The sequence below is a fragment of the Ruditapes philippinarum genome, unplaced genomic scaffold (assembly GCF_026571515.1).
Source record: "Ruditapes philippinarum isolate M1 unplaced genomic scaffold, ASM2657151v2 ctg313_1_1_1_1, whole genome shotgun sequence".
In the NCBI taxonomy this organism is placed as follows: Eukaryota; Metazoa; Mollusca; class Bivalvia; order Venerida; family Veneridae; genus Ruditapes; species Ruditapes philippinarum.
In genome coordinates this window covers 117,885-135,472 of record NW_026860654.1, presented here as the reverse complement: position 1 = coordinate 135,472, position 17,588 = coordinate 117,885, and the positions used below count along the sequence as shown (strand labels likewise).

Here is a 17,588-nt window from a genome sequence, read left to right as displayed (position 1 = left end):
CAGTGATTGTATTATCCCGATCATGGAAATGAATGCTATGTGAATTTAAGATATCAAAGACTCGAATTGTTGCAGTTTGAAATTATTCTTATCATAATGTTGAAACAATTCATGAGTACTGCTTATCCTTTACAACTTTATATTGTCTTCGGGTCAAGGCCTCTTGGTGCTATTATCGATGACATTATTAATTAGATTTATTACGATAATGAAAGCTGGAAATTGGCCATTTGACCTGTACCGAGTCACTGTAACTTCAAACAAAATCAAACCAATCCTAACATAACTAATTCTTGTTTACAAATTTCGGGCTCATTTGAACAAAAACAAAATTATGAAATTAACTTAATCAATTATCATCCATGAAATATTTAATCAGTTGCGAGGTGGCAAAATATGCATCGTGTCTTGTGTGTTATATATAGAGAGATATGAGGTAAAGCAACAATATCAGAGTTGATGGTAATTGCTGTTTGCAAACATGTGCCAAATTCACAAGCTGAGTTACATATAAACAAATTGAAGATCTCAGATAACTTCCTGCCGTATCAGAGACTTCATAGAGAGAAAGAATTAAGATCATTTCAAAGATATTTTACAGAAGGACTTTAGAAATAACTTTGTATGATTTATATACTAGTATAAGATGTTTAAAATATGATAAACTATAATTTAGTTGTCTGAAATCGGTAGACTTATTGCTTAAAATAGTGTATACATGTATATAGAAGAAATCAAGAGCATTGTAAAAAATTTGAACAAAAAAGATTTTGAAAATAAGTTTGATAAGAAAGTGTATATGAGAAATGTAGAAATTATTATTATAATGCACTGTAGATAGATCTCCCTTTCCCTCGCTTTTTTTATAAAAACAACTATTGTAAAATGCTGTGTGACAATTTTAAAGATTTTTAGTATATCTTTTTACATGTTTTTTTTATATTATTCTGCTCTTTGTAACAATGCTATTCAAACAGATAATATTAAAAGACTTGCATCTTCCGATGAATCAAACCATACATAGCTTTCATTGTCATTCGCGTAGAATATACAGGAAAAATAAAATACAATACAAAATACAAATCATAAATCTCTAAGAACAAGTAGTAGTAGCAAACTGATAACAGATTATGCTCAGCATGGAACATGATAGACAATTATTGCTGTTAGTTGCAAACACAAATCTACAATGCACGTGCAGAATAAGATTAACACCAATCAATTGATCTGTATTGCTTTAGTCATTACATTACCGCATGTGAATTTACCCTGATATTATGAAGCAATCATAATATAAAGAATATTATAAACATTGTATTGATATTATGATAACCGATGATTAATTGTACTCGAAGAAAGTGTTTCATTAAATGCATTATCCGATATCATTGTATTTTCATAATGTTTCCCTGAATGGTTGATTACTGTTATATTCCATAAAATTGCGCATTATACTACTTAAAGATCCTGTAACACAATTTTTTATGGTTTTAAATCATAAATATGATGCTCAAATTAAGTTTTATCAATATTGTAGGTTCCGAAAAGCATTATTTATAAAGATTTTACCGAATGTAACATTTCATGTAAATAAAGGGAGGTAATAAAAAATCTATTTTTTTTATAAAGTTTAAGTCAAATTTTACTATAAGAAATAAATGTATATCAAACAACATTGTGCATGTGATTAATCTCCATTGCAACCACTCTTATCAAACGTTTGGATAACTCTAAAATAAATAATACCACAAGAGAAATAAATTTTGGATGTTAAAGCAATACAACGATATTTTTTCTGTTATTGCAAAGATAAGGTTGACATATGAACCCTTGCCGTGCTAAATATCATAAATCGACACAGGCAAAAACAACTTGGATAAAAGATTCATTTTTTAAGGAAAAATTTAAACTTCCATTGACTGAATAGCGAACAGTATATCCCATAATCAGACATCACGGATGTGCCGCACCTAGTCTTGGCTTGCACTGGTTTGATATGTGCAATAGGTACTCCCCCAAAGCAAGCCAAAGGGTTCAGTGTGTAGATATAAACTTATTCTTAGTGTCGAACACACCATTGTTCAATAGAAATATCATACAAGTCAAAATAAAAGATCTCATTCGATAAAAAGCCTCTACAAACTGGCTGTTTTTGCAAATCGAATATAATGTAAATCTACTTCCGTATGCACTCTTTTCCTCATCCGCAGAAAATGCCCATTTTATGGTTTTAACGATATAAAATATTACATCCGTATTCACATATCATGTTTGAATAAATTTTAATGGATAATTATTCTTTATTTGCATCATGCATTATATGAAAATATTATGAAAATACATGCAAGAAATGATGGTTTAGACCTTTTTACAGGTTTAGATTTATGAATAATTTGATTTCCATACAGATTTGCATTTAATTTACACATGTTTATTATTTTCACGTTCACAATTGGACAGTGCTTAAAAGTCGATAAAGACGGTATCATAGGTAAAAAAAGCTGTTATAGATTTGCATCAATGTAATAAGAACGTTATATAAAGAAAATTAAAACTGGAATCACACTCAAATGAAGCAGATCAACATAAAATGCAATGCAAAGGAAGTAAAAAAAATCAGCGTTATCTAACTTATTTATTATTTTTTATAATAGAGAGATTTATGAATAATTTATAAAATGTAAAAAAATACCTTCTTAAGTATCCGTATATTCTTCACATTTAAGTCATGGTCACCTCAAGTTTGTTAATTTATATACCTCCACATGTATAATCATCCAAATATTTGTAGTAAATGTAAGTTAAACTCTAAGTCCGCATTGTATTGAGACGTTTTGTTCAGATATTTTAATGAGATTTCATTGTGGCCATTTTAGTCATGCTTCGTAAAATGTTAAAAGGCTAATGTTTTAAAGCCATTTAACGTTGAATTTGCGTTAAGCTTGGGTTTTTATGTTGGTAAAATATGTCAGTGTGCTATGTGATGAAGATATAACTAATTTAAGAGACTCCTATGATTTTTAAAAAGGTATTGAATGCTATATATTGATGACGTCATTAACGATAAAGTCCTTTTTCTTAAATCATTAAAGTTTGAATAACTAACTAACTAACTAACTAACTAACTAACTAACTAACTAACTAACTAACTAACTAACTAACTAACTAACTAACTAACTAACTAACTAACTAACTAACTAACTAACTAACTAACTAACTAACTAACTATATAAATAATCTAAATAAATAAATGAATAAATAAATAAATAAATAAATAAATAAATAAATAAAAATAAATAAATAAATAGATATAATAAATAAATAAATAAATAAATAAATAAATAAATAAATAAATAAATAAATAAATAAATAAATGAAATCATTTTTTGGATAGATCAACTGACGCACTTTAAATTCAAAGATAACGTTAATGCATACTAGAAATTAACTCAATTTGTGTGCTAGTTTTGTCTGATTTGAGTTAAAAGCATTTTAAGGGTTTTTAAATCACAAAAATAAAAAAAATATTATTCTACAAACGGAGTGGGAAAATGATTTTACATGGTAATCGCACTTAAACCGCCTGCACAAAACTTGAATGCATGCTATTTACCAGACGCTTGTCAACATTAAATGTTTAATTAATTTCTTATCAGTACGAGGTATTTATTTACGCTGTAAACAACCCTTCGTAAATGGTTTTATCAAATCAATCGATTGTGTTTCAATATAAGGCACACGTATCAGACAAGGTCGTGCAGTTGCCAATCACATAATGATTGGCTTTTTACAATCTGATTTTAACACCAGGACTATATTTTCATTGATATATTCATCCTACAAATCGGCTAAATTGAAACCCATTTAAAACACTGGTTGTGATTAACCTTTATGTACATGATTTAGTTTATCGTCAGTGCATTCACGTGCAAAAAAATGCTGTTAAATCAAACTGTGCCAGGTGTGTAGGCTTATCAAATAAGGCGGATCCATTACGCAAATGGAAAACTATTGATATAATCTGACGAACTTAAATTAAACATGAAAGGCCGAGCATTGATTTAGGGTTATCCGCTGTATGAAATATTAAAGCCATTGTATTTAACACTGTTGTAAATATAATTCAAGACATAAATAATTATTTATTCCAGAAATCACATAAATACCTCATGACCCAATTACTACAACAACTGAGAGTTTTTCCTTAAACTTTTAAGGATATAAATTTGAAACCGTTTTTTTTTTGTTTCGGTTCGTGCGAATGTTGAAATATTACACTTTTTCAAAAATGAAATAATATATTTATATTTAAATGGAGTTTAATTAGTTTAGTTTATACAAATTCATTTTAGTTCGATTGTGTTGGAAGATATCAGCTAATTGAACAAACACACTCGAATCCGTTCCTGGAACCAATCAATACTGAGCAATGAATGTAGAATTTTCTTGCTCAATGAGTTTATTTGTATATGATATTTTACACAATGTAGGTAAGTGCATTTATAACTTAAGGGTAGTTTTTCAGTATTTAATTAGCGTAAAATCGGTATACCATTTGTAATTGTTTCTAGTTCTAATATTTGATTGCATATATAGATATACATCAATTCATTTATATCAACACAATTACACATTATCAAAAGGGTTGGGCCTAAAGGTTTTACAACATTATCGTTGGCCCTTCCCTGTAAAAGTTTAACATCAGTTTCATAAAGTAAAGATAGTTATAATTATATATAATTATAGACAGTTGTAATTGTTTCAGATGCGATCGGGAAAACATAGCTCACGAATTTTCTCAATCGTTAACTTAATCCACTCGATTCAATAACTTCTGTTGATCTAAGGTACCTCTATCTTTTAACAGGAGTCATTAAACATAGGACTTGCTAGCAGTTTCAATTTCACACTGAAGATGTATTTAAACCACATCTAATGTTACAACGGCCATAGTAAATAAAACCTACATTTATCTGCATTAATTAATTGTATAATACTTTACAACTTAGCAGGTAAGCCTTTACACACTTCACATATTAACTGTTGACAAAACCACCATATTAATTTTGTAATTACCTTTCCAAAACCTTTGGTCAAACAAGGGATTGATCTCGCACTAAAGCAATGTTAGGAAAGTGTGTTTTTTAATTGTTAACATTTTCTTGTTTAATATCCCTAAACAGGATACAAGTTTTTGAAATTGACATGTCCATCTTTCAATCTGGAATTAACCATTCATTATTTTTATGGAAATTTCAATATATGTGCGAGACGGAATAGGAATTGTCAGAAGAATTTGCAAAAAGTGTTTTACATAGACGCTGATTTATGTTATGTGACATGAGCGTAGTTTCGGGACGAAGAGGAAAAAAATATTTCAATCAAACGAACGGTGACTGTCGTATTTCCGTGGTCGTAAATCCGTGCTTAGTCCTTACGACCCTCCAGCAAGAAGACGCGAAAACACGACGTAATTTGGCGTCGTGCTTTTCGCCCATCTATTAGTCGTGTTTTTACATTTTTGCCTTATTAAGGAAGAGATAAATGTATTTAGACTTTTGACTTCTCGATTTGGTACAAAAAGTACACAATTGCTGCCAATATCTTATTGTAAGAACTAAAATCGTACTAATTGTTTAGCAAAATTTCTAAAAGCCGGTCAAAAGACAAACCATTTATATCTTATTTTTAATATTTGTTCCCTATAAATTGAATAAAATATCATAATACAGATTGAAAATCATAACTAGCCACATAAATTATAACGTTATTATATCTATATATCTATGACGCCAATAACATTATATCAATTACAGAATGATATTTGCAATACATTATTCAATATGTATTGTATATGTTATTTATCAAATGTGATACCGTATTCCATACAAACTGCATTGGAATAAGTTAACATATTGCACTTGTTACTTTGCGTTATCAGCATTGTTTGAAGTTCGACAAGATTGAACTTTTAAATTCAATCTATTCGCATAGACTATTAATTGCATGTATATAAACGATTTACTACAAACTGACGTTATGATTTAATTTAATGGGTTAAAAACAATGTTTTCATTTTTATAAAGTATCAAAGTACTTAAAAGTATTGATGGAAGGCGTTCTATTAATTTCGAAAAAATATTCATTTAAGTTCGCAGTCGATTTAATTATTTATAAGTTGAAAATAGGTCTAAATTGAACGAGGTCATCCAATAAAGCTTCTTGCGTTAGAGGTCTAACCCCTCACAATAACTATGTCGTGCAACGCTAATGCACAAAGATACGCGCAACGGACTGTTAATTTTCTCCATAGACAAAAGATTTGTACACGTAACGAGTATTGAAGCTTAAGACCATAATAATGGGTTGAATTTTGTCCTTTTAGTATTTCTCTTGAAACGGCATTTATGTACTTCAAATACTTTTTTTTCAAAGTTGTTTGTTCTGATTAAGTTAAATTACATCGAACTTGTTACGTGTATGTATGGTGTTATTATGCAAAATTAAAAATTAAGTCATTGAAACTACAACATAAGAAAGTGATATCGCCTAAAAAACCGTCGCTTAAAATCCTAATTAGATATTATGCTTAAACTTTAATTCTGGTCGTTTTAATGCATTGTGCATCACCAATCATATTAACGTAAGTGATTGTTTAGATGTGTACTGTTTTGATACAGAACTAGTAACGTCCTTGTAATTGAGGTATATGGGAAATATATATCAGAAATATTAGTTTTAAGTTATGTTAGGAGAAAATAAATTATCACATTCGTTATTTACGAGACATACCTACTACATGTAATTATAATATTCTGTCCATAAAATTGATTCTTTGCATGTTCTTCTATATAAACTTTTTCTCTTATATGCATTTTGATAACCGGAAATTCAATAATTGAATTAACAAAGGAATGTTGGTAATACCAGACCACAAGTGACAAGATACAATTTTAATATAAGTGTGGCTTTGTGCATGTAAAAACACGGCGAAGCATATTTCCAGCAAGTATCTATAAAAATTGCAAGTTAATTAGATAAAATGAATATTTAATATATTAAAGAATGCTATAAGTAATTCAATTTACAAATGCTCAGCATGTCCGGTTAAAAGAAACAGACAATAATTTGTAAGGTGTTCTGGTTTGAAATTAAAACTGATCAGCAGTTTTCGATTTACGTAAATAGGTAATTAATTATTGCACACTGTATATTCTAAGCAGACTGCTAAGTTTAGTTTTTTTCCCGCTTGTGTCTTACGGTGCTTTCTTTAAAATCATTTCACCAATTACATAATGAATTTATCCAATGAATTTAAAGTTTAGGAAATTTAAATATATCAAAAAATCATAATGCAAATAGTGAACTTACAACTAAATAGAGCCCGGTCAGGCTGAACGGAGATACAGACTGGCCTGGCTCTACACTGGTTACAAAGGTCAATCACTTTTGTTTAAAGAAGGGTAAATGTAAAAATTAGAAGAGCCTCCATTGTAGATTTTACAAGATAACAGCAGCTTATATATTATTTTCTATAGAAGTATGCGACACATATAATCTATTTTGAAATTCTCAATGTTCCCAAAAATTGAGTTTTTTTTCATAACAAGTACTTCATGCAATTTTTTCTGTGGATATTCTAGTATATACTGGCCTACGGGTGATACCAGTTATATTAGAAATAATAGTAATTCAAAAATTGCTGCAAATATCTGCCGAAGACTTTTGTAATTAGTTATAGATTTAGTCGTCTTCTTTGACATACCCGTGTTACGAAATGTTGAAAATGTATTGAATTACAGTCTAACGGAACGTCATAATTTTGCATTTAGTTTACCAACATGCAACTATAGTGATTTGATTTTATTTCATTCTGCAACCATCACCCATGATATTAACACTGATCCATTTAAAGGTTTTATGATAAATTGAAATGTGATAAAATTAACTAAATGTTAAACGTTCTTCGTAGACGACCGTCAATATTAAAATGTTTCATGTGTCAGTACATCATTTAACATTTAAGCCCTGATTAATAATTGTATTAAATCGATTGATATTTTGTCCGCAGAGGTACACATATGATAACATGATTGCATTTTATATCAATAAACTAATGATTGGCTATAACAGTCTGCTTATAACGTCCTAGTATATTTTCATTGAGAGTATGAAACTTGTCAAAGTCCTATGCATGATTGGAATTTTGTATAACAAATATAACCAAAAAGCTATTAACTTTATATCCAGGGCATTTATGCGTAAAAAAGCTATTAGTTAAACAATAAAAGGGGCATAAAGACTACCAGAATAACGTAATTCGATTACACTGATGTAATAATATTGATATGACTTTATTAACTTGTATTCTATAGGTTGCAGCCTGAAATAAGATTATTTGACTCTTTTAAAGCTATTAAAATATCCCATACCGATTGAAATATTATTTTAATATAAAGCAAAAGACGGATATGCATTTAAAGGGTAAATCCTCAATATATCATTCTGTAAGAAGAAGCAGAATAAAAGCGCATATTCCTTGTTTTAATTAGCAAAATCTTTAATGTATTGTACACTGTACACACCATCTAAACGTATGTATATTGTTTCTCTAAAAAGAACCAAATAAAGAAAAAGCCAACAAACAAACAATTAAACAACAATTAAAACAAAAGAAAAAAAAATAAAACAATATTTCAACTAGGTGGATAACAATAATTTAAGATGATCATAAATATAATTACGTTTATTGTACCGTCTTTATATTAGATATATTTCAATTTGATGCATTACAACCGTTAAACTGCACTTTACCTATTTGCACTCATGTTGTTTAAGTATTTGTTGCCTTCCTACTTAAGAGATAAATCTTTTCACTTTTCACGTTTTTATTAACCATTGACAAAGGTATATCAATGTATTGTAATCCTCTTGAAGACCCTTGATCGTACAATGATGTATTGATCCCATACTTGAAACAGTTGTTAGCTGTTGTAATAGAAACATTGCATCATTAATACAAGATAACTCCTGTACGGCTATTATATAACCTTAATCCATATAGACTTTAGGTTATTATAACGCATATCCGGTCATGGTCACCTTAGTCCAGTAACAGGTTAAGTTCTTTTAAATTTAATAGGAGTTAACCATTTATTGCATCAAGGTGACGATAAATCGTATAAAGTCTCTATTGACTAATGTTATAAACATAAACTTTAACGTTAAGTCTATAAAAAACATGGTCTGTGTTCAAATAATATTCTCTGTCGAGACGTTGTAGCAAATTTAAAACGTCTAACCGAATATTACATAAAAATCTCTAATGTTCACATAGATGTTTTACGATAAATGTTATTTCCTTAAGACCGTAGATGTGGTAGAATAATATTTCACGACAATTACATATGTCTTGTAGTCAAATGATAGTTTTTCTGAGAGATTGTAATAAATCTGAATCGTCTAACCGCTTGTTATATCATACTTATTATAATGTAGGCACGATAATGTTATATGTTACTTTCGTATTATCAAAATGCACCAAAACAAATCTTGTTCATGTTTGTCTTTAAAAAGTAGTGCGTTCTATTTTTATAAGCAGAAAACCCTATTTTTAGTTAAAACTACATGTATAATCCATTGTGTCTATAAAATGTTATATGGTCTTATAAAATCTTATATAAAGTAATTTCAAGTTTTTGCGAACGAACGGGTCTGTAGTTTAGATTATCTGCTGATATATAGGTATTTTCACTACGTGTATATGCACTGAAATACTTAAATTGTTTATAGGTAAATTACATATTTTACACCTATTTCAACTTCAAATTTTACATATTTTAATATCATATTATGAACAACTTACTATTTTTCTTGAATAGACTCTTAAATAAATAAAGCATGAATATCTAAACTTGTTCTATATTATAGTAATCGGGAAATGTATAATTAAATAAACAGGTGTTTCGTAACAGTTTCAATATCAGAACCAATATCTGAAATTTACGCGTGTGTCCGTGTAAACAAGCTAAGCTACACGAGTACAACTTATACAGGTGGTCATTTGAACAACATCTATAATGGGAAACAAAAAAACCATTAGAAATATTTTCTTATGATGAGCTAAAAGCGATTGATTTGCTTTACTGGTTTATGAACACTACAAGCATTATTACTGGCACGAGCGAGCACCTGTTTAGAACCACCGACCATCCGTAAGCTGGCTAAAATGTCTCTTGCAAAAATCAAACCCATCATGGTGAGGGCCAACTAATTTAAAGACAGTGATTGTATTATCCCGATCATGGAAATAAATGCTATGTGAAATAAAGATATCAAAGACTCGAATTGTTCCAGTTTGAAATTATTCTTATTATAACATAATGTAGAAACAGTTCATGAGTACGGATTACCCTTTACAACTTTAAATTGAGTTCAGGTCAAGGATTCTTCTTAGTGCCATTATTAGTCATACATTTATTACGATAATGAAAGACGGATATTGGCCGTTTGACCCGTGCCGTGTCACTGTAACTTAAAACAAAATCAAACCAATCCTTACACAACTAATTTTTGTTTAGACATTTCGGTTTCATTGGAACAAAACAAAATTATGAAATTAACTGAATCAATTAACGTCCATGAAATATTTATTTAGCTGCTAGACGGCAAAATATGCATCCTGTCTTGTATGTTATATATACCGATATATGAGGTAAAGCAACAATATCAGAATTGATCGTAATTGCTGTTTGCAAACATGTGCCAAATTCACAAGCTGAGTTATATATAAACAAATTGAAGATCTCAGATAACTTCCTGCCGTATCAGAAGCTTCATATAGAGAAAGAATTAAGATCATTTCAAAGATATTTTACAGAAGGACTTTAGAAATAACTTTGTATGATTTATATATAAGATGTTTAAAATATGATAATAAGCTATATTTTGATTGTCTGAAAACGGTGAACTTACTGTTTGAAATAGTTTATACATGTATATAGAAGAAATCAAGAAAATTACAAAGACCTTTGTACAAAAGAAGTTTTGAAAATAAGCTTGAAAAGAAAGTCTTTATGAGAAATATTAGAATTATTATTGTATTGCACTGTAGGAAGATCTCTTTTCCCTCGAGAATTTTCAACACAACTATTTTAAAGCGCTGTGTGACTGTTTTAAAGTCTTTTGACTCGCTTTTATTATAATTTTTATTCAGCTTTTTGTAAGACAGAAAATATAAAAAAACCGTCTGATGTAATCAAACCATGCATAGTTTTTAATGTCATCCGCGGTGAAAGTACAGGAGAAATACAACACAATACAAAATACAATACAAATTATAAATCTCTTAGAGCAGGTATTAATTGCAAACTGATAACATATTATGCTCAGCATGGAACATGATAAAATATTATTGCTGTTATTGCACAAATCATCTAAAATGAACGTGCAGAATAAGATTAACACTAATCAATCGATCTTTATTGCTTAAGTAATTACATTACAGCACGTGGAGTTACCCTGATATTGTGAAGCAAGCATAATATAAAGAATATAATAAACATTGTATTGATATTATGATAACAGGTGATTAATTGTACCCGAAGAAAGTGTATCATTAAATCCATTATCCGAGCTCATTGTTCATCATAATGTTTCCCTGAATGGTTGATTTCTGTTATATTCAATAAAATTGTGCATTATATTACTTAAAGATCCTGTAACACATTTTTTATGGTTTTAAATCATAAATATGATGCTCAAATTAAGATTTATCAATATTGTAGCTCCCGAAAAGCATTACTTATAACGATATTACCGAATTTAACATTTCATGTAAATAAAGGGAGGTAATAAAAATCTATTTTCTATAAAGTTTAAGTCAAATTTTAATTTTACAATAAGAAATGAATGCATATATTTTAATGATTACATATAATATGAACAAATATTTGGAGTACATATTTTACATATTCTTCGATGTTTGAAAATTGTTTATTTGCATAATTATGTATATATATAATTTCACTTAGTGTGGTTTGCCACTTTGATCTCAACATACAGGATCTTTAAATGAAAAGATTGTATCTAAGCACATTGTGCATGTAATTAATCTCCATTGCAGTCACTCTTATCAAACGTTTGGAAAACTCTAAAATAAATAATACCACAAGAGAAATAAATTTTGCATGTTAAAGCAAAACCACGATATGTTTTTTCTGTTATTGCACCGATAAGGCTGACATATGAACACTTACCAAGCTAAATATCATAAATCGACACAGCCATAAACAAATTTGGATAAAAGATTTATTTTCAAGGAAAAATTATAAAACTTTCATTGACTGAATAGCGAACAGAATATCCCATATTCAGACATCACGAATGTGCCGCACCTAGTCTTGGCTTGCACTGGTTTGATATGTATAATAGGTACCCCCCCCCCCCCCCCCAAAAAAAAAAAAAAATAAAATAAAATAAAATAAAACAAGCCAAAGGGTCAAAGGGTTCAGTGTTTAGATATCAACTTATTCTTAGTGCAGAACACATCATTGTTCAATAAAAATAACATACCATTCCAAATAAAAGATCTCATTCGATAAAAAGCCTCTACAAACTGGCTATGTTTGCAAATCGAATATATTGTAAATCTACTATAGTATGCACTCTTTTCCTCATCCGGCAGAAAATGCCCATTTTATGGCATTAACGATATAAAATACTACATCCGTATTCACATATCATGTTTGAATAAATATTAATGGATAATTATTCTTTATCTACATCATGCATTATATGAAAATATTATGAAAATACATGCAAGATATGATGGTTTAGACCTTTTTACAGGCTTAGATTTATGAATAATTTGATTTCTATACAGATTTGTACTTAATTTACACGTGTTCATCATTTATACGTTCCCAATTGGACGATGCTTTAAAGTTGGTAAAGATGGTAAAATAGGTAAAAAAAGCCATAATAGATTTGCATCAATGTAATAAGAACGTTATAAAAAGAAAATTAAAATTGGAATCACACTCAAATGAAGCAGATACATATTAACTACAATGCAAAATGAAGTTTAAAAAAATCATTGTTATCTAAATTATTTACATTGTATATATTTTATATTAGAGTTCAAAGATTTATGAATGAATGCAAACAATACCTTCTTAATTTGTTGATGTGTGCATATCCGTAAATCCTTCACATTAAATCGTGGTCAATGCAAGTTTGTTAATTTATATTCCTCCACATGTATAATCATCCGAATATTTGTTGTAAATGTAAGTTAAACACTAACACGGCATTGTAGTGAGACGTTTTGTTCAGATATTTTAATGAGATTTCATTGTGGCCATTTTAGTCATGCTTCGTATAACGTTAAAAGGCTAAATGAATGTTTTAAAGCCATTTAACGTAGAATTTGAGTTAAGCTTGGTTTTTTTGTAGGTGGTAAAACATGTCAGTGTGCTATATGATAAAGATATAACTAATTCATTGGGACTCCTATGATATTTAAAGGGTTAATGAATATCATTTATTAATGATGTCATTAACGTTCAACTCCTTTCTTGAAATTATTAAAGACGCTACAATAAGGTTTAAATAAATAAATAAATAAATAAATAAATATATAAATAAATAAATAAATAAATAAATAAAAAATATGATAAACCTTCAATTGTTTAAACAGATCAACTGATGCACTTTTAAATCAATGATAAAGTGGAGGCAATTCTAGAAAAAATATTTTTAGTCCCTTCATGTCAAGAAACCTCTGTGAAGATAAAGTTATATGATTTAAAATGATAAATTTATACAAATGAAGTTTATCATAAACATGGTTATCATTAGTAGAATATAGATAACTTATTTCTCACTTGATCTTGCTTCTTAAAATAACTGAAATAAGATATACTTTAACGATTAGTTCAGGGTCGAAAGCCCGATTAGTTCAGGGCCGAAAGTCCGATTAGTTCAGGGTCGAAAGCCAAACGATCAATTTAACAAACAAAAAATTAAAAAAAACAACTTATAAATGAAAAAGTAATAATTAAAACAACAAATATAAGTGTTTACAAATCTTGAAATGGAAAATGGATTGTTAGCACGTGACTGTTTGCGACACATTTCTGAAATAATAGCTGATTATGTTTTAAGAAGCAAATGTGTGCGCGTCAAATTTATGAATTTCAACATTCAAAATAAAACTTTTTATCCTTGAAAGCTTGTAAATCCGTTGCGATTTTACAATCATTTTGGCCCTTGATTATTCTTGATACTTTGTAATCGTAAACACCTGTCAATTTCAAAGGTTTAATTAATTTCTTATCAGTGCAAAATCAGCATTGCAATCAAACTCTTGTAATTGGCTTTATCAAATTAATCGCGTTTTGTCAATACAGTCACACGTATGATGAAATCATTAATGTATTTAATCAATCAAATCATGATTGACGTTCATTATTTCGTTACAGCGATGAATATATTGATTGTGATTGTCCCCTACAAATATGCCAATGGAAAACTTGTTGGGGCACTGGGCATTACAAAATTGTTTTGTAATTAATTCATGTAGAAAATCTTTTTTTTAGTTAAACAGTATCAAGGGTAATAAACTATATCAGATAAAGTGATTTAATTACAAAAATACTATAATGACGAGGTTAACTTAAAATGTCATGTAAGGATTTCAGGCTATACGATGCCATGAATATAAAATGAATAGCACTAAAACTGGTGGAAAAATATCAATTATTAGATTAATAAACTTATTAATTTGAATTAAAAAACACATTGTTAAAGTACATGTTGTTGCTGAGCGCGTATCGAATAGAATGAAAAAGAACCCCTAAAAAGTCTAAAACATCATAATTGAAAATGTTGCAGGCTCGGTTTGATTAAACCTGTTCTTGGACAGTACGTACTGGGAAGTACAAGCTACTGTCTACGCCTCCCTTGCGACGGCTTAAGCAGTTTTCAACTTTTAGACATGTAATGTTAAATTTAGAATTTAGAATCAGCCGCAGATGCGTTCATACGGCTGTGATCATGAAACTTACCTAAAATGAAGGAAGGCCTTAACTTATAAAGAATGTGTAATGTAAGTTTTAATTATAAATAAAGCAATTTTCAATCATCATTTTGAATACTAAATAATTACACGTATACATGTATTATTTAACTTTTGCATGTCTTTTATTTCTTATTGATGTAATAACAAGATGTAATGTTTGCTGAGCATTGTGCCTTTTGTTTCTCCTGAATGAATGGTCCACATTCGCAAAGCGACTTAAAGGCGGATGATACATTTTGAAAGCTGAAATATTTATTTTGTTCTTAAATACCCTGTATGATCGAACCATTTTATGTAATCAAAACAGTATATTTATTTAATAAGGTCTCGCTCATTGTATGATTCTTGAAATAAACCCTAGTTTAAGTGTTTTGAGGTAAAAGATTAATTCATATTTTGATGCAAATTAGCCTCAATTCTTACTAACCCTCATTAACAAAGTGGTTATGCAGTACTCCTCCATCGAGGCATCTAAAATTTAGTCTTATAGTTATGCTTTACCTTGTCTATGTGACATAACTGAACCAACTGAAGGAAGCTAGATCAAATTTACATCTTGGTAATTATACATACACTCAAACTACAGTCAAAACCACAAAAGAAAATATTCAAATTATGTCCCTGATGAATTATCGTCAGTTGCTAACTTCTTCATCATTCTGTATCGTGATTTCAGCAGACCAATGGGAAATGCAATATATTTCAGAAATAGTAGTATATTTTGCGTGTAGATTCGTACCAAATTTTCAAAGCGAGTGATATATAAACAGTTTCAAGTTGTAAGATTATTATTGCTAGGTTCCAAATTTCATTTCTTATTTTATAATAATATAAATGGAAATCAAAGAACTGAGGGTACTCATGTGACGCGGACATTTGACAAGGGCATTGGAAAAATTGATTAATTTTGAGATCATGTGTAGAAGTAAAAATGACCTCAAAGCGTTTCTAATTACAAGATATAAAATTTTAAATAAACGTTGTTGTTGTCTGAGGAAAAATTTTGGTGTCCGAATTCAAACAAAATTTTGTTGCCTGAATATGTCACTAAAATCAGTGATGTTATCATAGAGATGTCCTTTAGCTTTTAAACGTATGAAATGAAAAAAATAATTGAACGATTATCGAAAAAAAAGTCATTTATTTTAAGCGAGAATTTTACTAAATTATTAACCACTTCATTGTAAGAATATTTTGTAGTGTAAAATATTCATTAAGAAAATTGTTTATAATTTGACGAAATGGATTCTTACGCATATGTGATAAGCGAAATTGTGTCAGATATAAATGATATATAGACTAGCGCATGATGTTATTGACTCAATCTTTCCCGAAATAATGTGTTGCATAAGTATTGAACAACTGTACCACATATTTTTTTCAAATTATTATATTTTCTGTATAGTTTAATTAGGTTTTTACTATAGATATGTTCTTTAATAACATAAAAAAATCATACGAATACCAATGACGGATATTTCCTTATCGCACCATGAACTGAATCATGATTTAATTTACGGAACAAAACTTCTTTATTTTCATTTAAGATGAATCTTCTTTTTTCTAAATATAAGATATAATATGATGAAAATAGAAATTGGTTTGCAATACTATAATTGTGAAATGAACTATCCATGATGCAATTTTACACACATCAGATAGCTTTAACCCTATATCTACATATATATTTAGTATCACGAACATAATTTATTAAGCAAACATAAGTTAATAAATTATTTAGATTTAATATAAAACATTGTTATGCTCGTGTGCTTGTGAAAATAAGAAAATCACAATTTATTATCACACAGATTATAAAACATGCATCATACTACAATTGCGACTTCTTCCGCTTTACAGATGGTAGGATCCTTAGCGAACACTATGTATATAATTCCAGGCACGAGAGGGCACTTGTTTAGAACCTCTTTAGCTAGCTAAAATTTCCTTCATGAAAGAATCCACAGTCTCTGATTCAAATCTAGGCTCCCTTTCATGGAAATAAATGCTATAAGAAATAAAGATTCGAAGTTTTCGAATTGAGGTATTTACATAATGTATAAACAATTCATAAGCACTGCTTTATCTTTACAAGTTAAGAATGAGTTCAGACCAAGTGTTTTTTCTAAGTGCTTTAATTAGTCATATTCATCATACATTTATTACGATAATGAAAGACGGAAATTGGCCATTTGACCTGCACCGAGTCACTGTGACTTAAAACAAAATCAAACTAATCTTAACATTACTTATTCTTGTTTAACCATTTCGGGTTCATTGGAAGAAAACAAAATTATGAAATTAACTTAATCAATTATCATCCGTGAAATATTTAATCAATTGAAAGGCGGCAAAGTATGCATCATGTCTTGTATGTAATGTGTAGAGATATGAGGGAAAGCAACAGTATCAGAATTGATGGTCATTGCTGTTTGCAAACATTTCTGAGTTATATATAAACAAATTGAAGATTTTAGATATCTTCCTGCTGTATCAGAGACATCAA

General features: G+C 29.1%; 1 protein-coding gene across 1 annotated transcript in view; it reads right to left on the bottom strand.

The window, feature by feature from the left end:
• LOC132712910 (Ca(2+)/calmodulin-responsive adenylate cyclase-like) overlaps positions 1-17,063 on the bottom strand; it is a 164,151-nt gene extending 147,088 nt beyond the window's left edge. Inside the window, 1 exon segment of the mRNA XM_060695344.1 lies at positions 16,915-17,063. The gene's annotated coding sequence lies outside the window, so the exon portion shown is untranslated.
• Between the last annotated feature and the right edge of the window lie 525 nt (positions 17,064-17,588).